At 44.0% G+C, this 23,544-nt stretch overlaps 1 protein-coding gene across 1 annotated transcript in view; it reads left to right on the top strand.

Moving 5' to 3' along the window:
- Window positions 1-23,544, top strand: part of SEMA4B (semaphorin 4B) — a 404,475-nt gene that overhangs the window by 234,989 nt on the left and 145,942 nt on the right. The window lies entirely within an intron of this gene.

Here is a 23,544-nt window from a genome sequence, read left to right as displayed (position 1 = left end):
TCAGCACAGCTCCAGCCGGGGCTGGCTGACCACACAAAACTGAAATAGACAAAAGCAAATCAAATGTGAACAATAGCAAAAGAGCACTTAGCTTGAGCATGCAGGGACTGAGCTGGAAACTAAGACCTCAGGAGGCAGGAAAAAAATCACCAGCAGGGATAGAGGGAGTCGGCTGTCTTAAATCTTTTGTTAATTAGATCAGCTCCATTACCTCCTGTACCCTCCAGAGGGAGCCCTGAAAGAGAACTCACGACCCCTCTGTCAATATAACCATCTCCACTACCTTCACCAGTAACCAGAGGTAGGCCAGAAAGTGAATTCACAACAGGGTGGTGAGGAAAAGGTAATGATGGTGGTAGTGGAAAGGGCAATGATGGGGTGATAGGGGAAAAGGAAGTGATGGAGTGGTAGAATGAGCAATGATGGGGTGGTGGGGGAGAAGGCAATGATGGAGGTGGTGGAATGGGCAATGATGGGGTGGTGGGGAGAAAGCAATGATAGAGGTGGTGGAAAGGGAAATGATGGGGGTGCTGGGGGAGAAGGCAATGATGGGGGTGGGGGAGAGGACAATAATGGGATGCAGACGGGTAGGACAATGAGGGGTATGGGGGATTGGGAAGGGAGGAAGAGGGATTTATAATGGATTTAGGAACAGGGAGAGGTGGAGGAAGAAGTTATCGCTTATGTTTAACACAATCCCTTAGTATATAGTGTACTCACTTATTGTACATAGCACAGCCCCTTAGTATATAGTGTTCTCACTTTTTATGTATAGCACAGTCCCTTAGTATATATTGTACTCGCTTATTATGTATAGCACAGCCCCTTAGTATATAGTGTTCTCACTTTTTATGTATAGCACAGTCCCTTAGTATATATTGTACTCGCTTATTATGTATAGCGCCATCCGTCAGTATATAGTGTACTCACTTATTATGTAATAAACGTGTAAAGAAATAGCAAGTCGGCACTGCCAATACTACTGCCGATGTGAGACTGTCATGTCCATACTGCTCGTGGAGGCTGAACCCCGACATCTCGGGTGCTAGTGCAGAAAACACAATGTATGGATCCAATAAGAGGAAAGAATAGCATAGGACTCACTGATTCAGGTGAAAAAGTCCACTTTATTTAGCAATCCACATTAGAACTTCATGGCCGGGAGGCTGGAGGGAAGAGTGAGCAATGTCTGACCATGGCCGTTTCGTACTTACTAGCACTTCGTCTGACCCTTCAAAGTGCTAGTAAGCACGAAACAGCCGTCGTCAGACATTGCTCTCTCCTTCCTCCAGCCTCCCGGCCATGAAGTTTTAATGTGGATTGCTAAATAAAGCTGACTTTTTCACCTGGATCGGTGTGACGGACTCAGCTCCTGCTGAGCCCATTTTCCTTTTAGAGTGGACCCTCTGGGCCGTGGCACCCACCCACCGAGGGCGAGCTTACCTTGTGAGAACCCACCCCCTGTACAGGGAGTGTCAGGGGCAAGACCAAGGGGGTGAGCCACCACGGCAGCTGGACAAGACGGCCGGCTCAAGGGACACTAGACGAGTGTCTGACGACAAGGACGAGCAGGAAGCAAGACAAGACAAGACGTAGGTGCAAGAATAACTCAGGATCACATACAGTGTAAACAAGCAAAACGTGCAAGGTGCGCGCGTGGGCACGCCAAGGTCCATAACATGGTACGTGCCAGGTGGCACGCATAGGTACAGGTAAAGGCATGATGGCATCAGACTCCGGACTGCTGGCAACGATCGACATCATCAAGGCATCAGGCTGCGGACATCAGCTCCGGACGTCAGGCCGCAGTCATGCAGCTCATGATCTCTGCCAGCAATCGGCAGGTTCCGGGCATCCGGCAGGCAAACCAGGTTTCAGGCAAGGAGGCACGACAGGTATCCAGGCATGGTGCGTGTTACGGAACACGCCGAGGTCCGAGGCTAGGTGCGTGTGTAGGGGACACGCCAGGGTTCAAGGCTAGGTGCAAGGCAAAGTGCGTGTGTAGGGGACACGCCAGGGTTCAAGACTAGGTGCGTGTGTAGGGGACATGCCAAGGCACAAGGTACGAGACAGAGTGCGTGTAGAGACACGCCAAGGCACACGGTCACAAGGCAGAGTCCTGCGCGGTCAGGTACCAGGACAGGGTTAGGGCCTGTGCGTGCAAGAGGGCACGACAGGATACATGGCCAAACCTGCGCGTACTATTATAGAAGCACGGGGAGGTATGCCATGAGCAGGCGAGGGCCTGCGCGTGCTTTAGAGAGCACACAGAGCACAGTGCGGAAACAGCGTGAAGTGCAAGGGAGCACAGAGGGCACGGCTGGGGCTCTGGCTAGCTGATCGGGCTGCGGCACTGACAGATGGGCAAGACTCCAGCGAACACGACTGAGGCATGGCAGGCGACACAGCTGTCACTGACCGACGAGCACGGCTGAGGCACAAGCAGGTGGGCACGGCTAGGGCAGGCATGGCTGAGGCACAGACATGAGGCTAGGAAGGCCAGGCGTATGCAAAGGGCACACGAAGAAACAGAGCAAGGGAAGACAAGACGAGAAACAAGGCAGAGCTTAGGCAGAGCACAGAACCAGGAACGGAAGCAGATCAGAGCAAGAACAGAGCTAGCAGCGGAGCGTAGGCCGAAGCCCAGAGCCGGGCCAAGGGAGAACCTTGGGACTAGCCTAGAAACGTGCAAGAGAGCATAATAGGAAAGAGTCTAGCAGCGGAGCGTAGGCGAAGCCCAGAGCCGGGCCAAGGGAGAACCTTGGGACTAGACATGGAAAAGAGGAGGAAGGGTGCGTGTGCCAGGGAGCACAACAGAGCACCATAGGAGAGAGCGAGGCAGAGCAAGCAAAGACCATACGGAGGAACAAGGCAGAGCAAGCAAAGACCATACGGAGGAACAAGGCAGAGCAAGCAAAGACCATACGGAGGAACAAGGCAGAGCAAGCAAAGACCATACGGAGGAACAAGGCAGAGCAAGCAAAGACCATACGGAGGAACAAGGCAGAGCAAGCAAAGACCATGGGGAGGAACAAGGCAGAGCAAGGCAAGGTACGAAACAAGGCATAGCGAAAACAGGCAAGGCAGAGAAACAGAAGGACTACAAATCCAAGCAGGACAAAGACGAACATGACACAACAGACAAACATAAGACAAGGCACGGGACAAAAGATGGAGTACGAGCACGGAGCGTGTGCAGAGACGCACGACAGAGCAGAGTGCAAGGGCACAGAATAGAGGGAGCGCCCCCACAGACCAAGCAGCCATGCAGGGACACCACACAATACTCAGGCCCAGAGCATAGGAAGGGGCGGCCTGATATAGGGCATAGCACCTCCTCTTGCAGGTCAGGATCAGGGGAGCACTTCCGGGTTCAGATCCACAGGATAACAGAGCGTAATCACATGATCGGAGATCCAGACATGACGAGACGACTGCAGAATCAGTGCTGAAACCTAGACAGGTCACATGATCAGAGTTCCAGACATGACGAGATGATTACTGAGCCAGACAGTGCAGGATCTTTAGGAAACGTCACATGATCAGCGTTCCAGACATAACGAGATGATTGCAGAACCAGACAGTGCAGGATCCAGGCAGGGACACATGATCAGGGACTCTAGACAAGACGAGAAGATCACAGAAGGCAGAGCAGAAACGCAGGCATCCCGCAGCTCAGACATGAGGTGAGTGTGCACACTGCTCTAGCAAACATGCAGGACAGCAGACAAGATATGCACATCGCTCCAGGAGTTCTTGAGACAAAACAGACATGGCAGACATGACAAACATGGCGGACATGACAATCGGTGTGTGCTATGCTATTCTTTCTTCTTTTCACTTATTATGTATAACACCATCCTTAGTAACAGAGTTTCCTCTTTTATCATGTATAACGCAGTCCCTTATTACATAGCATCCTCTCTTGTTAGATATGGTGCCGTCCCTTACTATATAAGCTTCCTCTGCTGTTATGTACAGTGCTGTCTCTTACATAGTGTATTTTAGTTATTTTTGTTATTCACAGCGCCCTCTTTTATTACATAGTCCGCTCTCTTGTTAGATATAAAATGACTGCTGATGGAGGAGCCGGTGACCAGACTACCAGTCCATCATCTCCTCCATTAGAATAAAAGCTTTCCCATGCTTCATCAGCCATCATTGCATTATATATCTAACAAGAGAGAACAGTATGTAATAAAAGACAGGGCTCTATATAATCCAATATGTAAGGGATGGTGCTGTATATAGCACGAGATGGCACTGTGTATAAGGGACAGCAATAAACATAATAAAGGAGACTATTTAATATATACACCGCTAAAAAAAAATAAAGGGAACACTTAAACAACAGAAAATAACTCCAAGTGAATCAAACTTCTGTGAAATCAAACTGTCCACTTAGGAAGAAACACTGATTGACAATCAATTTCACATGCTGTTGTGCAAATGGAATAGACAACAGATAGAAATTATTGGCAATTATCAAGACACACTCAATAAAGGAGTGGTTCTGCAGGTGGGGACCACAGACCACAGACCACATCTCAGTACCAATGCTTTCTGGCTGATGTTTTGATCACTTTTGAATGTTGGTTGTGCTTTCACACTCGTGGTAGCATGAGACGGACTCTACAACCCACACAAGTGGCTCAGCTAGTGCAGTTCATCCAGGATGGCACACCAATGCGAGCTGTGGCAAGAAGGTTTGCTGTGTCTGTCAGCGTAGTGTCCAGAGGCTGGAGGCGCTACCAGGAGAAAGGCCAGTACACATGGAGACGTGGATGGGGCCGTAGGAGGACAACAACCCAAAAGCAGGACCGCTACCTCAGCCTTTGTGCAAGGAGAAACAGGAGGAGCACTGCCAGAGCCCTGCAAAATGACCTCCAGCAGGTCACAAATGTGCATATGTCTGCACAAACGGTTAGAAATCGACTCCACGAGGATGGTCTGAGTGCCCAACGTCCACAGATGGGGGTTGTGCTCACAGCCCAACAAAGTGCAGGACGCTTGGCATTTGCCACAGAACACCAGGATTGGCAAATTCGCCACTGACACCCTGTGCTCGACACCCTGTGCTCTTCACAGATGAAAGCAGGTTCACACTGAGCACATGTGACAGACGTGACAGAGTCTGGAGATGCTGTGGAGAGCGATCTGCTGCCTGCAACATCCCTCAGCATGACCGGTTTGGCAGTGGGTCAGTAATGGTGTGGGGTGGTATTTCTTTGGATGGCCGCACAGCCCTCCATGTGCTTGCCAGAGGTAGCCTGACTGCCATTAGGTACTGAGATGAGATCCTCAAACCCTTTGTGAGACCATATGCTGGTGCGGTTGGCTCTGGGTTCCTCCTAATGCAGGACAATGCCAGACCTCATGTGGCTGGAGAGTGTCAGCAGTTCCTGCAAGATGAAGGCATTGAAGCTATGGACTGGCCCACCCATTCCCCATACCTGAATCCGATTGAGCACATCTGGGACATCATGTCTCGCTCTATCCACCAACGTCATGTTGCACCACAAACTGTCCAGCAGTTGGCAGATGCTTTAGTCCCAGGTCTGGGAGGAGATCCCTCATAACATCCGCCGACTCATCAGGAGCATGTCTAGGTGTCGTAGGGTAGTCAAACAGGCACGTGGAGGCCACACACTACTGAGAATCATTTCCTTGTCTTAAGGCATGTCCACTGAAGTTGGATCAGACTGTAATTTGATTTTCCACTTTGATTTTGAGTATCCTCCCAAATCTAGACTTCCATGGGATATTAATTTTGATTTACAGTGATCATTTTTATGTCTTCTGGTTCTTAACGCATGCCACTATGTAATGAATAAAGATTTGCAGCTGCGATATTTCATTCAGTGATATCTACGATGTGGTATCTTCGTGTTCCCTTAATTTTTTTGAGCAGTGTAATTACATGTACGTGTGTGTATATGTGTGTGTGTGTATATATATATATATATATATATATATATATATATATATATATATATTCATTTGTATATACTGTACGTAGCTTTGTCGCCATAAAAGGAGGGGGCCCAGACACATTTCTTGCATAGGGGCTCCAAGCTGTTGGTGTCCGCCCCTGAATTAATGCTTTATACTTCTCTTTTATTATCTAATCCTGGTTTTATCTAAAAAAATTAACACCTGCTTTAAAGCTGCGCTGAGAAAACATTGGTGATCTCATTAACTGGACTGGGATTTTCTCCAAGATCAGGAGTCCCACAGGTAACAGCCTAATTACGGTAAGTTAGCTGGTGTAAAAGTTAATTCACAGAGTGCTTTATAGAGCAATTTTAAAATTCTGTGATAGATGAAATGAAAAAATGTACCAAAAACCATACAAAAAATATGACACTGAAGCTGCAGTCATTGGATAGAAAACATCATAGAAATGGCACTTTTACATGATAATTAATTTAAAAAATAAATTAAATAAATGATGCTCTAAAAGCACCTTTAAAAGCCAAACAAATCTTCCACCCATATTGACTACATGTGAGATCCATATTGACTACATGTGAGATGGAAGCTTTAGTTGTAATCACGCTCAGCTCTGAGGTGAGATCTGAAGAGCAGACTGTCAGTCATTATATGTCTCACACAGGTAACAACTCCATTCATTTAAAATAAGCTCTGGTGACAAATTCTCAGGGAGAGCTATGTCCAGCCCATAGATCTTAACAGCTCATTTGCATATTAAAAAGGTAAATTTCTCTGGACTAAAACATCAGATCATACAGATATCAAGGTATTATTTTATTCAAGTTTTTATGACCTGAAAGTCCATATACATGGTTTAGGAGGGTTGATCCTTCAGAGTCTGACAGATTCCCTTAAATGGAAAAACATGTTTACTCATCAATACGAACTAGATACAACGTCTCATTACAAAAAAAAAAACACAATGTAAAAAACATTGGGTATTTTGCGAATTAGTTTCCCAGTATGGTGATCGAAACTGCAATGGGTAGAGATAGTGTTTGACAATGAAGACGTAGTGATAGCTATAGGACAGAAAAAAAGGAAAAAGTGTTATAATTTATTACCTAAGCTTTGAGGAAGGTGCCCTTAAAAAGGTGGGACTTTAAAGCTAAAGGCCCTTTTACATTTAGCGATGCACCAGCGATCCGACCAGCGATCCCACCCGGTCAGGATCGCTGGTGCATCGCTAAATGATCGCTAGTGAGCTTTCATACAGAAAGATCTCACAGCGATGCAGCAGCGACGCAGCGCACGATACTCACCTTTCACACACAGCGATCCTGACGTCCTCCTGCCCGCCTCCACGCGTCGCTCGTCGTCACAGCAGGAAGCCCAGCAGGAAGCAGACGACGAGAAATGGAGCCGGACATTCTCGCGCGATCAGCGATGGACAGCGGGGGAGCCGGTCGCTGGTAAGTATCACACATAGCGATATCGCTAGCAATATCGCTATAACGTCACAAAACCAGTGACGTTTTAGCGATATTGCTAGCGATATCGCTTAGTGTAAAACCCCCTTAACTTTCTAGTTGTAAATAAAGAATTATATTTCAAAGAAGAGGAACAGCAAGAGAGAAGTGTCACATATTGCAGTGGGAAGTGCTCACCAGCCTGTCAGCGTCACATCTCAGCATGGGTCTCGTCCCACTATTATCCTATATTGCAATACGAGGTGTATGACACCTAATACTTTCAATATATTGAGCAATAGAACCAGTACTGGAATATGAAGCCATAAATCATCTCCAGTAACCTGACTGTTAGAACTGGATAATAATTGCCTTGGTCAATAAATTGTTATTGGTCTACCTATAGTCACTTAGTGGCTGGGTCTTTACTAGCCATTCACACCTAAGGCTTTTATATCTAGTTTGGGGTTTCCTTTCATAATGGAAACCATGATACGGTACTGAATTTTTGTATGATTGATGCCTCTAGTAAAGGTGGACTCATGCAAGCAGGGAATGTAGCCCACTTCAGATGTTTCCTGTATATATTCTAGGAGTCTACTATAGCCTTATTTAGCGCTACACATCATTATGGGGATGGCTGGAGCCATAGTCATTATCCCCATGAAGAGGACCTTTCACAACATTAAGTTTTAACTGATTAAAAAGTTTTTTCCTCCATAGCACTGCAAATATATGGGATTTTGAAGTTTATATCCAACCAAACTGGCAGTATCAGAGATTCTTCTCTGAGGACATTTACTTTTTCCCTTGCATAACATTGTCCAATCATAGGGAGGCAGTGTCATACGGGGGGAAAAAATTAAACGCCCACAGAGAAGATCAAACCAGACTTTTTCAATATTATCTTTCTCAATCAGGCTGACTACTCCTCGCTCCCATTGCTTCCTGTCATGACAGTGCTTGGAGAGGAGGATTATCTCCAGGCTGCTGCATGCAAGCAGGGAACATCAATGTGAAAGTTGCATTTGTTACATTCAATGTCTGGATCTATCCCAGTTATTAGCCTCCAAACAAATTCCAAGTAAGGGTCAATTTTGAAAAACATGAATCTCGGTCATCACTTTTTGGATTTCGCTCTCATGTCATTAATTGTGTAGTAAAAGTGACCTGGTAACATGATCTCCGGGTCAGTGTGATTATGGTGTACTGACCTGGACATGCATGCTTTTTATTTATTTTTTTTTGCTGTTTCAGTGAATTAAAAAATTCTGAAGTTTGTAAAAAAAAAATTATAATTTTCCATAAATTTTGACATTTTCTGAGACCCATAAGTTTTTTACTTTTCCATCAATGAAGCCACATGAGGGCTTGTTTTTGTGTACCATGTGGTAGATTTCATTGGTAACATTTTGGGCTACATAATATATTTTGAAAATTTTTAATAGCATTTTTTTATGTGCTATTGTGTCAAAAATGGCAAATTTGGTGATTAGATTTTTTCATTACAACATTTTGCATATAGGATAAACAATTTTAGATTTTATAGATCAAACTATTATTGCCAATTATTATTTGGTTATGGCAATATTTTTCACTTTTTTTTTTAGTTCCCCTGTGATATGAAGCTCTAATCACAGTCTCCTATGGCGTTTCACCACAAGCTGGTCTTCAGCAAGGCCAGCTGTCCTGTCAACTCATCGGCAACCCGTGATCATGTAGCGGGTGGGCAGATGGGCATCTGGAATGGATACTAGGCAGGATTGCGCGGTTCAAATGTCTCTGTCAGTGACTGACTGCAGAAATTGTGGCCCGCTCCTCTCAGTGCTGTCAGTGGCTAAGACTGACTGTGTAACACAGCCAGTATCTGCTTTGTGTGGAGCAAGCTCAGCTCCACAGCCTGCTCCATACATGAGCACCCGCTCTATGACATCATAGCTTGTCATAACCCGTGAAGAGGATAAAGAGAATTTTCACCCAAAACAGAAAATGTATTTACTCACAGAGTTTTGTTTTTTTATATGTAGATTACCATAAAGGTGTTATGTCTATTAGACCACGTTCACACTCTCAGTATTTGTAAGTCAAAACCAGGTGTGGTACAATCAGAGGAAAAGTATAATAGAAACACGTCACCACTTCTGTATTTATCACCCTCTCCTGGTTTTGGCTTACAAATACTAATGTAAAATACTGAATAAATACTGACTGCGTGAATGTGGCCTAATACCTACCTTAAAATGTAGGTGTAGACTAAGCATGTACAACTTAGTAACTTTGTAAAATCAATAAAAAAATAATAGCTTCCACTTAGAGAAAATATTTGCAAAATTCAATCTATTGAAAATACAGTTTTGAAAGGGAATAAATCATGAACATGATTTATTCATGAACAGCAGGTATGAAGATTTAAGGGCTATGGAGACCGTTCCTTTGGAAAAAATGATTTTTACATATGTTAGTAGTTAAATTTAGTTAATAAAATTGCACTACCTTTCAGTCTGCAATTGTCATTACTTCATTCATTTTCAGACTCACTGATATGCAGCCTGATCCAAGTTTCAGAGTGTCCTGATGTAGGAGTGTCTCTCCCTGGTTCCACACGTCAGTGTCTCCGCTACGTGTGGTGACAGTTTTCTCACGTATCAGAGGCAGTGACACACGTAGACCAATTCAAATGAATGGTCTATGCACATGTCAGCATGTTTTCACGGACCGTGTGTCCGTGTGCAAAACACGCTGACATGTTCATTTTCACCCGGACACATAGGCCGCAAAACATCTCGCACACGTACACACAGAGAAGAGTGCACACTGTCCTTCGCGTACACGGACGGCCGCCGGGGAAGTAGCGCTACTGTAAGCCGCTGTTACCCAGCCTGGGCGCTTGCGCAGACATGATTTCATTCATTCTGCAGTGGTTTACAGCAGCACCGGTCCCTGTTGTAAACTAGTTAACCCCTTGTGATGGATTGCAGCGGGGGACCTGACTGAACGGCAGAGATGTATATTGTTGTTTTTTTATTTTTATTTTTTTTACAGAGCGAGGTTTTTTTTTGGATTGGCAGAATAATAATATTGTTCAAAAACTTTGTGTATTTATTTCATTAAAAGAATTTTTAATTAATGTGTCTTTTTTTAACCCTTTACTACTATAGGATTAATAATGGATAGGTGTCTTATTGACACCTCTCCATGATTAATGCAACTGAATGTCACCTTTCAATAGCAAGGTGACATTAACCCATTATTATTAACCCATGAGCCACCGCTAAAGGCCATGGGAATCGAGAGGCTAAGTGCCAGAAAAGGCACATCTTATAGATGCGCCTTTTCTGGGGTGGCTGGGGCAGATTTTTTTAGCCGGGGGGGCCAAAAACAATGGTCCCTCTCTAGGCTATTAATATTTGCCCTCACTCACTGGCTTTCCCTCTCTGGTGGAGAAAATTGCGCGGGAGCCCACACAATTTCTTTCCGCAATTATAGCCTTAAATTTAGCCCCTAGAGTTCCAAATTTTTACTAAAGCAAAGTACTAAATTGATTAAACACTGACATATATAAATCATTTTGATATGACATGGTTTACTATATGTAAACCATTTGTCATATCATGTCGGGTTCGGGAATGATGTTACAGAAGCCTGCAATTGATTTAGCGGCTATTATGCTATGTAGAACTCTATGAACTATAAATATATATATATGCGTGTCTCAATGACATTATATATATATATATATATTATTGTGATGCAGTGACCCCTGTTACAGCTAGGGGTTACTGTATGGGCTCCCCAGAACATGTGTTGTGAATACTCTTGATCTGACTTCTGAGTCGGGGCTCCCTCTGGTGATTACTTCGGGTAGTGGAGCTGGCCGGGTTGACAGAAGTCTGCCACCTGATGACGATGATTGGAAATCACGGGTTACTGACTGGGAGGATATAAGTGAGCAGGCTTCCCTCAGTTGCTGCTGGTGATTGGTTACTTCCTGTGCATTTTGAGGTCTGCTGTCTCCTGACTGATCCTGCATTTTTCAGTTAAGTTGTTCAGTTGCTAATCTTTTGCATCTCATCTGGTTTTGCCTCTAGGGCATCGTAGGTATGCCCTACGGCTAATGCTAGTTGTGTTGTTAGGATTAGGGGTCTGCAATCTGCTAAGTTACCACCCTTTCTGGGTTCCTGGTGGCCTAGCCTATTCACGCCATCCTCCTTGGTGACCTATTCATAACAGACTTGCATGCAAGCGTTTATTTTATTGTGATGGAGAAACAGTGAGAGGCATGGTTGTAAATGGCCGATATGCATCACAGGGGTGGGTGGCCCTGTGATGGAAGCCTGGGCGTCTTTTGATCAGCAGATCTACTGCTGATGGTTTGTGCTTTACGTTGGGAGGCTTCCAGGTGACTTGGAGACATGGGTAGGTCCAGTCACCTACCTACCCACCCAAGGACGTGTGTCTGAACACCCAAGCTAAAGCCTGTATGTGTGTTGCTGTGTAAAAAGGACCTGCAGTGAGGTCATGACCATGTGATCCATACCTCACTTGTGGGTGTGGTTACGTACAATATAATGTGGCTGAGGGCTGGTCACATGGGGAGAGAGTGTATGGACCTGATTGGTTTGTGTGGAAGGTCCTGGAAGGCCTGTGTTGGAAGGTCTGCTACCTCCCTGAAGAGCACATGGTAGGCTTTGGACCTGGTGGCCTGTGTGTTGGATAGTTCCAAGTGGGAACAGACGTCCTGAACAGCACACGGAGAGGCTGTGTTTGCAGAGTCAGAGACGGGTCTGCGTGGGGAAGCTACCGCCCGGCCTAGGATCTGGAACTGTTAGGCGGCCTGGTGAGAAAGGCATTGTCGGGACGGTGATCCTGATAAACGTGAGTGATACTGACCGGGGTCGGAAAGAGACTGTGTTCAGGCTATAGAGCCTGCATGCTGGACACAGCACAGCCTGCGTGCCCACAGGCGTGAGAGAGCGAAGCTCTACTATGGACATTAAGGATTCGTCTGTCTGATGTAAGACTGTTTGCCTTGTGTTCCTGTGACATTGGTTTATGAAGGAAATGAACCACATAGACTTTGATTTAAGTGAAATTAATCCTGTGTGCCTTAACCCCTTATCCCCCAAGGGTGGTTTGCACGTTCATGACCGGGTCAATTTTTACAATTCTGACCACTGTCCCTTTATGAGGTAATAATTCTGGAACGCTTCCATGGATCCTGGTGATTCTGACAATGTTTTCTCATGACATATTTTACTACATGCTAGTGGTAAAATTTCATACATATAACGTGCGTTTATTTGTGAAACGGAAATTTGGTGAAAATTTTGAAAATTTTGCAATTTTCCAACTTTGAATTTTTATGCCCTTAAATCACAGAGATACGGCACACAAAAAACTTAATAAGTAACATTTCCCACATGTTTACTTTACATCAGCACAATTTTGGAACCAAAATTTTTTTTGTTAGGAAGTTATAAGGGTTAAAAGTTGACCAGCGATTTCTCATTTTTGCAACACCATTTTATTTTTATGGACCACATCACATTTGAAGCCACTTTCAGGGGTCTATATGATAGAAAATACCCAAAAGTGACACCATTCTAAAAACTGCACCCCTTAAGGTGCTCAAAACCACATTCAAGAAGTTTATTAACCCTTCAGGTGCTTCATAGGAATTTTTTGAATATTTAAAAAAAAATAATAAAAAAAAAAATGAACATTTAAAAATACTTCAGGTTCAATTTTTTTATTTTACCAAGGGTAAGGCCTCTTTCACACATCAGTTTTTTGCCTTCAGGCGCGATCCGGCTTTTTTTGGAAAAAACGGATCCGGCAAAATGCAATGCCGGATCCGTTTTTTCCCCATTGACTTGCATTAGCGCCGGATCGCGCCGGATGGCATTGCGTTTCATCCGTTTTTTGCCGGATCCGGCAACTTGTCTCATTCCGGCGTCTTGAAAAAACGTCTACTGTAACGTTTTTTGTCTCCGGCGAAAAAGCCGTAAGCGCCGGATCCGGCGCTTCCAGCTTTTTGCTACAATGAAAGTTTATGGGCGCCGGACTGCGCCGGATCCAGAAAAAGACGGATCCAGCAACCGGATCCGGTTTTTTTAAATCTGCGCATGCTCAGATCCAATTGGCCAGCCGCCAGGAACAGAGACGGATCCAGCAAAAAAACGGATCCGTTTCTACAGTTCTCCAAAATTTATGCCGGATCCGTTTTTTCTAAAAAAAGCCGGATCCTGCCTGACGGCAAAAAACTGATGTGTGAAAGTAGCCTAACAGGAGAAATTGGACTGCAAAAGTTATTGTGCAGTTTGTCCTGAGTATGCTGATACCTGAATATGTGGGGGGGAACCACTGTTTCGGCGCATGGTAGAGCTCAGAAGGGAAGCAGCGCCTTTTGACTTTTTCAATGCAAAATTGGCTGGAATTCAGATCGGACGCCATGTCACGTTTGGAGAGCCCCTGATGTACCTAAACAGTGGAAACCCCCCACAAGTGACCCCATTTTGGAAACTAGACCCCCCAAGGAACTTATCTAGATATGTGGTGAGAACTTTTAACCCGCAAGAGCTTCACAGAAGTTTACAACGTACAGCCGTACAATTAAAAAAATCATATTTTTCCACAAAAATGATCTTTTCACCCACAATTTTTATTTTCCCAAGGGTAACAGGACCCTAAAAGTTATTGTGCAATTTGTCCTGAGTATGCTGATACCCCATTTGTGGGTGTAAACGACTATTTGGGCGAATGGCAGAGCTCGGAAGGGAAGCAGCGCCATTTGACGTTTTTGGCTGGAATTGAGATCGGACACCATGTCGCGATTGGAAAACCCCTGATGTACCAAAACAGTGAAAACCTCCTACAAATGACACCATTTTGGAAACTAGACCCCCAAAGGAACTTATCTAGATGTGTGGTGAGCACTTTGAACCCCCCAGTGCTTCACAGAAGCTTATAACGCCCGGGCGTGAAAATAAAAAAGTCGTATTTTTTCCACAAACATGATCTTTTAGTCACCAATTTTTTTATTTTCCCAAGGGTATCAGGAGAAAATGGACCCCAAAAGTTGTTGTCCAATTTGTCCTGAGTACGCTCATATCCCATATGTGGGAGAAAACTACTGTATGGGCACACGTCAGGGCTGGGAAGGGAAGTAGTAACGTTTTGGAATGCAGACTTTGATGGAATGGTCTGCGGTTGTCATGTTGCTTTTGGAGAGCCCCTGATGTACCTAAACAGTGGAAACCCCCCACAAGTGACCCCATTTTGGAAACTAGACCCCCTAGGGAACTTATCTAGATGTGTGGTGAGCACTTTGAACCCCCCAGTGCTTCACAGAAGTTTGTAACGACCGGGCGTGAAAATAAAAAAATCGTATTTTTTCAACAAACATGATCTTTTAGTCCCCATTTTTTTTTATTTTCCCAAGGGTAACAGGAGAAAGTGGACCCCAAAAATTATTTTGCAATTTGTCCTGAGTAGGCTGATACCATATATGTGGGGGTAAACCACTGTTTGGGCGCATGGCAGAGCTTGGAAGGGAAGGAGCACCATTTGACTTTTTCAATGCAGAATTGGCTGGAATTGAGATCAGACTCCATGTTGCATTTTGAGACCACCTGATGTGCCCAAACAGTGGAAACCCTCCAATTCTGACTCCAGCCCTAACCCCAACACACCCCTAACCCTAATCTCAGCCCTAACCCTAGCCCTAACCCTAGCCCTAACCATAGCCCTAACCCTAATGGGAAAATGGAAATAAATACATTTTCTTTTAATTTTATTATTTTTACCTAACTAAGGGGGTGATAACGGGGGGTTTGATTTACTATTTATGGCGGTTTTTATGTTTGGCAGCTGTCGCACGCTAAAAGACGCTTTTTATTGTAAAAATAGTTTTTGCATCACCACATATTGAGAGCTATAATTTTTCCATACTTTGATGCACAGAGTCATGTGAGGTCTTATTTTTTGTGGGTCGAGTTGACGTTTTTATTGGTATCATTTTCGGGCACGTGACATCTTTTTATCACTTTTTATTCCGATTTTTGGGACGCAGAATGAACAAAAACCAGGGTTTCATGAATTTCTTTTGGGGGGTGCGTTTACACCGTTCCGCCTGCGGTAAAATTGATAAAGCCCTTTTATTCTTAGGGTCAGTACGGTTACAGCAATACCTCATTTAGGTTTTTTTTATGTTTTGGCGCTTTTATGCAATGAAAACAATTTTATATAAAAAATAATTATTTTTGCATCGCTTTATTCTGCGAGCTATAACTTTTTTATTTTTTTTGCTGATGATGCTGTATGGCAACTTGTTTTTTGCGGGATAAGATGACGTTTTCAGTGGTACCATGGATATTTATATGTGTCTTTTTGATCGCGCGTTATTGCACTTAATGAATTTATTAGGGAATTTTTTTTTTTTTTTTAATTTATTTAGCGATTTTTTTAAAATTATTTTTACACTTTTTTTTTTAACTTTATTACATAGTCCCAGGTGGGACATCACTGTCCTGTGACAGATCGCTGATCTGTCACATCACAGATCACTGTGACAGATCAGCGATCTGTCACAGGCAGTGCACAAGGCTTCCTCCTTGCCTGCGCTTTGCAGGCATGAGGAAGCCAGCTCCCTGCAGGCCCCCGAAGGTCCCAGTCGCCATCTTGGATCCGGGGACCTGCAGGAAAGGAGCCCCCCGCAGCAGCGCTGCACATTGCGCTGCTGTGGGGGGCTCAGGGAAGCACGGAGGGAGCCCCCTCCCTGCCGATGCTTCCCTTTAACCCCCGGTACACCGCAATCGTGTTTGATCGCGGTGTGCAAGGGGTTAACATGTCGGGGGCGGTCCGTGACCACCCTTGACACATTGTGCCGGGTGTCAGCTGTGATAATCAGCTGACACCCGGCCGCGATCAGCGCGCTCACCACGTGGGCGCTGCTGATCGCTGTGACGTACTATCCCGTCCCTGGGAATTAAGGCCCAGGGCACATGGACGGGATAGTACGTCACATGACAGACAGGGGTTAAATCTCGCAGCCAAGTGTGTGTCCACCAACACAGGCAGTAAGCGCTATCTTACACTATATATATATATATATATATATATATGTATTCTATGTGTACATATCTATTCTTTCGATTCTAACATGTCAGTGTGATTTTACTGTACAGCGCACTGAATTGCCGGCTTTTAAAAAATGGATCAGTCGAAAAACGCAAGAAACGGATGGGAAAAATGATGCGACAGATCCGCTTTTTCGCCGGATCTGCTAGCCAACGGATTGTGACTGATGGCAAAAAACTGATGTGTGAAAGTACCCTAAGGTAGATCAAACACATATATATTCCTGTAAAAAAGAACACTTCAACACTTTTCACTGCCACGTGCACAGGTCATTATTATATACAGTGTTATTATTGTAGCATCTATAATTTTTGTTGCATAATGCCAAAAAGATTTTTTTAATAGTATCAGCAGATACCAATGTATAAAGCTATAGCTGTAATTCATCTCACTAGTATGAAGCAGGAGAATACTGCATCATTTGTCATCTCACAATTATGCCACTCAGTTTCAATTATGAGTTTCTGTGTGTGACATTCCTCACATTTCTGTTACATTAAGTTTAGTTGAAGCTTCAAGTTTATGAAGGAGCTGAGGATCGAAAACTCCATAACAAGCATTTCCACATACAATAACATCATCCGTAAAGGGAGACATTTTAAGTTTTACCTGTTTCTTTAAAAGCTGCTAAGCATCTTGGCCGTCATTAACAACCATAACAGTTGATTCTAAGGTGTCCTAAACTTCTGGATGTCAAAATTGCATACTTATGCACTCAAGATTGGGAAAACTTGTTAGAATGTGGCTAAATTCACAACGCATGCAGCTGTATTGAAGATAATTGTTAACTAATAGCAGATGTGCAGGATACTGGCATATCCAGATCAAACTTATGCCAAAAAGACAGCCTTTTGGCCAAAATTTTCCCTTTCAGCTCTTTTGTGCTAGCAGTGTGCCACAGACATTACAGTCGCATGTAAAACTTTGGGCACCCTTGGACAAAATTACTGTTTTAGTGGACAGTTTAGCAAGTTGAAGATGAAATGGTCTCTACAAGGACTAATGTTAGAGATGACGAATTTCCTTTGTATTTTAGACAAAAAAAAATATATATATATATATATATATATATATATACACACTCACTGGCCACTTTATTAGGTACACCTGTCCAACTGTGTGTTAAGACTTAATTTCTAATCAGCCAATCACATGGCGGCAACTCAGTGCATTTAGGCATGTAGACATGGTCAAGACAATCTCCTGCAGTTCAAACCGAGCATCAGTATGGGGAAGAAAGGTGATTTGAGTGCCTTTGAACGTGGCATGATTGTTGGTGCCAGAAGGGCTGGTCTGAGAATTTCAGAAACTGCTGATCTACTGGGATTTTCACGCACAACCATCTCTAGGGTTTACAGAGAATGGTCCGAAAAAGAAAAAAAATCCAGTGAGCGGCAGTTCTGTGGCCGGAAATGCCATGTTGATGCCAGAGGTCAGAGGAGAATGGGCAGACTGGTTCGAGCTGATAGAAAGGCAACAGTGACTCAAATTGCCACCTGTTACAACCAAGGTAGGCAGAAGAGCATCTCTGAACGCACAGTGCGTCGAACTTTGAGGCAGATGGGCTACAGCAGCAGAAGACCACACTGGGTACCACTCCTCTCAGCTAAGAACAGGAAACTGAGGCTACAATTTGCACAAGCTCATCGAAATTGGACAGTAGAAGATTGGAAAAACGTTGCCTGGTCTGATGAGTCTCGATTTCTGCTGCGACATTCGGATGGTAGGGTCAGAATTTGGCGTAAACAACATGAAAGCATGGATCCATCCTGCCTTGTATCAACGGTTCAGGCTGGTGGTGGTGGTGTCATGGTGTGGGGAATTTTTTCTGGGCACTCTTTGGGCCCCTTGGTACCAATTGAGCATCGTTGCAACGCCACAGCCTACCTGAGTATTGTTGCTGACCATGTCCATCCCTTTATGACCACAATGTACCCAACATCTGATGGCTACTTTCAGCAGGATAATGCGCCATGTCATAAAGCTCGAATCATCTCAGATTGGTTTCTTGAACATGACAATGAGTTTACTGTACTCAAATGGCCTCCTCAGTCACCAGATCTCAATCCAATAGAGCATCTTTGGGATGTGGTGGAACGGGAGATTCGCATCAGGGATGTGCAGCCGACAAATCTGCGCCAACTGTGTGATGCCATCATGTCAATATGGTCCAAAATCTCTGAGGAATGCTTCCAGCACCTTGTTGAATCTCTGCCACGAAGAATTGAGGCAGTTCTGAAGGCAAAAGGGGGTCCAACCCCTTACTAGCATGGTGTACCTAATAAAGTGGCCAGTGAGTGTATATATATATATACATACACAGTATATACACTATCATCATTTACATTTTAAAAATTACAAAAAAGGAAAATAGGCTATTGCAAAATTTTGGCCAACCTAAATTGTTTGTGCCTAATACCACCCCCATTTTGCAAGTATCACAGCTTGTAAACCCTTTTTGCAGCCAGACTAGAGTCTTTCAATTTTTGTTTGAGGGATTTTCATCACATCCTTTCTTGGAAAATTCTTCCAGTTCTGTGAAATTTCTGGGTCGTCTTGCATGCACTGCTATTATAAGGTCTAGCCACAGATTTTCATTGTTTAGATCAGGAGACTGCTAGGGCCATTGTAATACCTTCAACTTGAGCCTTTTGAGGTAGTGTATTGTGGATTTTGTGTTTCGGACTGAATTTGTTATCCGTTTGTAGAAGCCATCCTCTTTTCAACTTCAGCTTGTTTACAGATAGTGTTATGATTGCATCAGGAATTTGTTGAAATTTAATTGAATCCATTCTTCCCTCTACCTGTGAAATGTTCCCCACACCACTGGCTGCAACACCACCCCAAAACATGATTGATGCACCTAAACATGTAATGGTTGGCAAGATGTTTTTTTCCTGAAATTCTGTTCCCATTTTTTTCTCCACACATACTTTTGATCATTCTGGCCAAAGAGTTCTATTTTGACCTCATCGGTCCACAGGACTTGTTTCCAAAATGCATCAGGATTGTTTAGATGTTCTTTTGCATACTTCTGATGGTGAATTTTCTGGTGAGGATGCAGAAGAGGTTTTCTTCTGATGACTCTTCCATGAAGGCCATATTTGTGCAGTTGTCTCTGAACAGTAGAACAATGTACCACAACTCCAGAGTCTAATAAAATTTTCAAGAATAAAATGTATCTTTTATCTTCATCTTACTGTGCCTTTCACTTATTATTATAGGTTTTCACCCACTCTTCCTGTTAATTGCCATTTCTTAATTAAATTTCAAACTGAGGAAAGGGCAACTTGAAAACACTTTGCTATCTTCTTATAGCCTTCTCAAGCTTTTTGGGTCTCCACCATTTTAATTTTCAGAGTGCCAGGCAGCTGCTTAGAAGTACCCATTGGCTGCTTTTTTTGGCACACGGTTAGAGGAGGCTTGGTCTTTATAAAGCTGGGAAATTTGCATCACCTGGACTTTCCCAATTATGATAGAGAACAGGGCACAATGCTAACAGGCTAATCAAAGTCTGAAACCTTGGCTAAAGTAATATGAGCACACAAATCTCCAAGTTTGGCCAAACGTTTGAAGCGGCCCATTTCCTTTTTTATAATTTTTAAAATGAAGAAATTACAATATATGTATTTTTTTCCCCAAAAATACAAAGGAAATGTGTCATCTTTGACTTTAGCCTTTTAGAGACCATTCCATCTTCAACTTGCTTAACTATTCACAATAACAGCAATTTTGACCAGAGGTGCCCAAACTTTTACATGCCATTGTATATCAATCGAGCCTGAGCGGTAACAGCATTAATAATGCTTATTAGGCTCTGTTCACACTGGTACTTGGTTCCCTTTTCATCTTGCTACCTTTGCTTTTGAGCTGTAAGGAAAAGTAGCCGACAACCCAAGCGTGACAGCTGCCTAGAAATACAGGCATCCATGCTCCTGTGAGCCGACGTCCAGTCCGAGCATTGTGTTGTGATCCTTGTCCAAGTATACAGCCGTCTTCTGATTCTGTGATATAACTTTTTGTGATGCAGTGAAATTAAGCTCTATATAATGGAGATATTCACTGATTTCACATTTCCACAGCTTCATCACTGTCATGTGGTTTGGCTTTTAGGAGAATCATACATAAAAAAGACCAATACTTATGATCAGGGTAATTTAAAGCTATATACCAAATGTACAGTCAGCTTTATTAACTGTGCTAAATATGAAGCTGCTGGTTTTCTTTGCTTTGTAGAGGTTACATGTGGCAGTAATGTAGGCTGACCACATTGCTACAAAGTATAAAGAAAAGACTTATTCCTGGTTGTTTTTCCAGCTGTCTTCTCCCTCCCGGCTAAAAATACATATTGGAGCACTAAAAATCATGACCAAACATCTGCAGCCGAAGGATCAGACTCTATTGTAATGATGTGACAAAACTAACAATATCTATGGTACAAAATACAATCAGATACGGAGGCTGGGCAGGAAAGATGACGGTATTATGTAAAGCAGGATATAATGGCATTGTGTAATACTGCCAACGAAACAGCGATCTCTCAGGAAGTAATAATAAAAAAGATTCATTGATAAACCATTAAAGGACATGTCTGGGACTTTTTTTTTACAATGTGCCTAAGAACTAACAGATAGATAATTGCCAACTACCTGCCTGTTGTACCCGTCGCCGACACAGACTGGTCAGACCGCTCCTGCCGGCGATTCAGAGGCTTCCGCTGACAGATCTACAGAGCAGCGGCTTCTTTTCTGCTCTGTCCTGTTGACAGGGCTTGACTGCTGAAATCATGCTGGTTGACAGCTGGCTACCCACTCTGGCTGACAAGTAGCATGACGCCACCGGTCACGGTCTGTCAACAGAGCTGAATCGCCGGCAGGAGCGGTCAGTGACTGCTCTGAGCTGGTGCTAGGTACTTCAGGTAGGTAGTTAGCAACTACCTGCCTGTTATTTTTTAAGCATATAGTAAAAATATAATGGATAATCTCCTTAATTATAGAAAAAAAGGAAATCTATACTATGTGGTATGGTTCTAGGAGAAAAGGAATTCATACATAGAAAAGACCAATACTTGGGTCCAATGAATTATCCATGTGTTACCTTCAGCAACCAAGAAGCTATTCACACTTATTATTATTCTAAAAATAATGTTTATATTTCATGTTAAAATAGGGAGCTGTGAGCTAAAAGGGAACCTGTTAGCAGGTTTTTAGACCCCAAACTAACTTAATCTATATAAAGTCCTTGTAATGTTGATTATGGTCATACATTTGTTCTTATAAGTCCATGTTTCCGCTTTATAGAAATTCGTTAGCAAATTTCTATGCAATCGAGTTGCAAGTGAAAGGGACTTGGACCTGCAATTACATCTCTCCAGACTTTCTCCCACCTTCCCTGCTCGCCGCTGACCTCTGTCATGGTCACGTGTGACTGGACACACCGCCCCCAACAGGGTGAATTTAAATAATAGAACGTGCAGCCGGATACACCGCCTCCAGCAGGCGAATTTTAGTAGTACACGTATGTCTGGATACACTGCCTCCAGCAGGGCAAATTTCAGAATAAAGGGGAAAACCAGAAAAACAATTACAATGGTGGCCCTGCGATAGGGAACAGGGACGTGGAGACCTCCTCCACTCCCCTGAGTCAAGTGTCTCTACACTCCTATCGATCCCTAGGCCGGTTCTGCACTGGGCACCGATCAGGATACCTGAAATCCCTAGCTCGCCCTGAACCAATCCCTTACTAGTGAAGTGGACGGTGCAGAAACCAATCCCACCACTGCACTAAAACACACATTGAGGAAAGAGACAAACAGGGAAACACCACTTAGCTTTGCTCTGTTGCTAATGCTCCAAGCAACGGTGTCCGACACCTGAGTGCATCTTTTCCTCCAACCGGATCCAACACCTGAGTGCAGCTTTCCAGCAACAGAGTCCCGCATCTGAGTGCAGCTTTCCAGCAACAGAGTCCAGCATCCGAGTGCAGTTTTCCAGCAACAGACTCCAGCATCTGTGTTCAGCTTTCCAGCAACAGAGTCCAGCATCTGAGTGCAGCTCTCACCATAGCTGCCACTCCACCAAGCTTTGCAAGAACTCCTCGCTGACACCATAGCTGCCACTCCACCAAGCTTTGCAAGAACTCCTCGCTGACACCATAGCTGCCACTCCACCATGCTTTACAAGAACTCCTCGCTGACACCATAGCTGCCACTCCTCCAAGCTTTGCCAGAACTCCTCACTGACACAATAGCTGCCAGTCCACCATGCTTTACAAGAACTCCTCGCTGACACCATAGCTGCCACTCCAGGATTCTGACTGGGCTGCCTGGGACTCTTCTCAAGTTCCTTCCTTCACCAAGGATGGTTGGAAAACACCAATATCACCAACAGTGAGTGAGAACACCTGACACATCTTTATAGTTAGGAGCCAGAGTCTCACACCTGTTAGAGATTCCCGTGCAATAATGCTCACCACCGGGGGCAAACTAGAACAAAAGACACCACTGTGTAATAACCCTAATGGCCACCCGGGGCAAAACCAACTCTAAGCAACCAGCACAAAGGAAAAAAAAGGTTACTTATTCAAAACCTGTCATATCCAACCTGGATCATGACACCTCCTTTCAGTGACTGACAGGTCATTCTTCTTAGCGACCATCTCTCCTGCCCGAGATCTCATGCAAGTGCTGTCATTCAAAGGGGTGTTGCATGCACAAATCGATAAACCAACTTTCACAATGTCATCAGGACCTTACTACACGCGCCGACTTTGAGAATGACACCACTGCATTAGATCTTCGGTGGATGAGCAGGTCACAAAGAAGAGTGACTTACCAGTCACTGACGGGAGGCCGGGGAAAGAGGGAGAGAGGTCGGAGGAGATGTAATTGCAGGGCCAAGCCCCCTGTACTTGCAGGTCATGTGCATAAAAATTTCATTATGGATTTCTATAGATTGAGAGGCTATTTAAAACAAAGGTATGGACATAATCAACATTAAAGGGA

This window comes from Dendrobates tinctorius, unplaced genomic scaffold (assembly GCF_039654945.1).
Source record: "Dendrobates tinctorius isolate UK_male_01 unplaced genomic scaffold, ASM3965494v1 ptg000022l, whole genome shotgun sequence".
Lineage (NCBI taxonomy): Eukaryota > Metazoa > Chordata > Amphibia > Anura > Dendrobatidae > Dendrobates > Dendrobates tinctorius.
The sequence above is the reverse complement of the archived record's forward strand: the minus strand, read 5'-3'. Positions and strand labels throughout refer to the sequence as shown.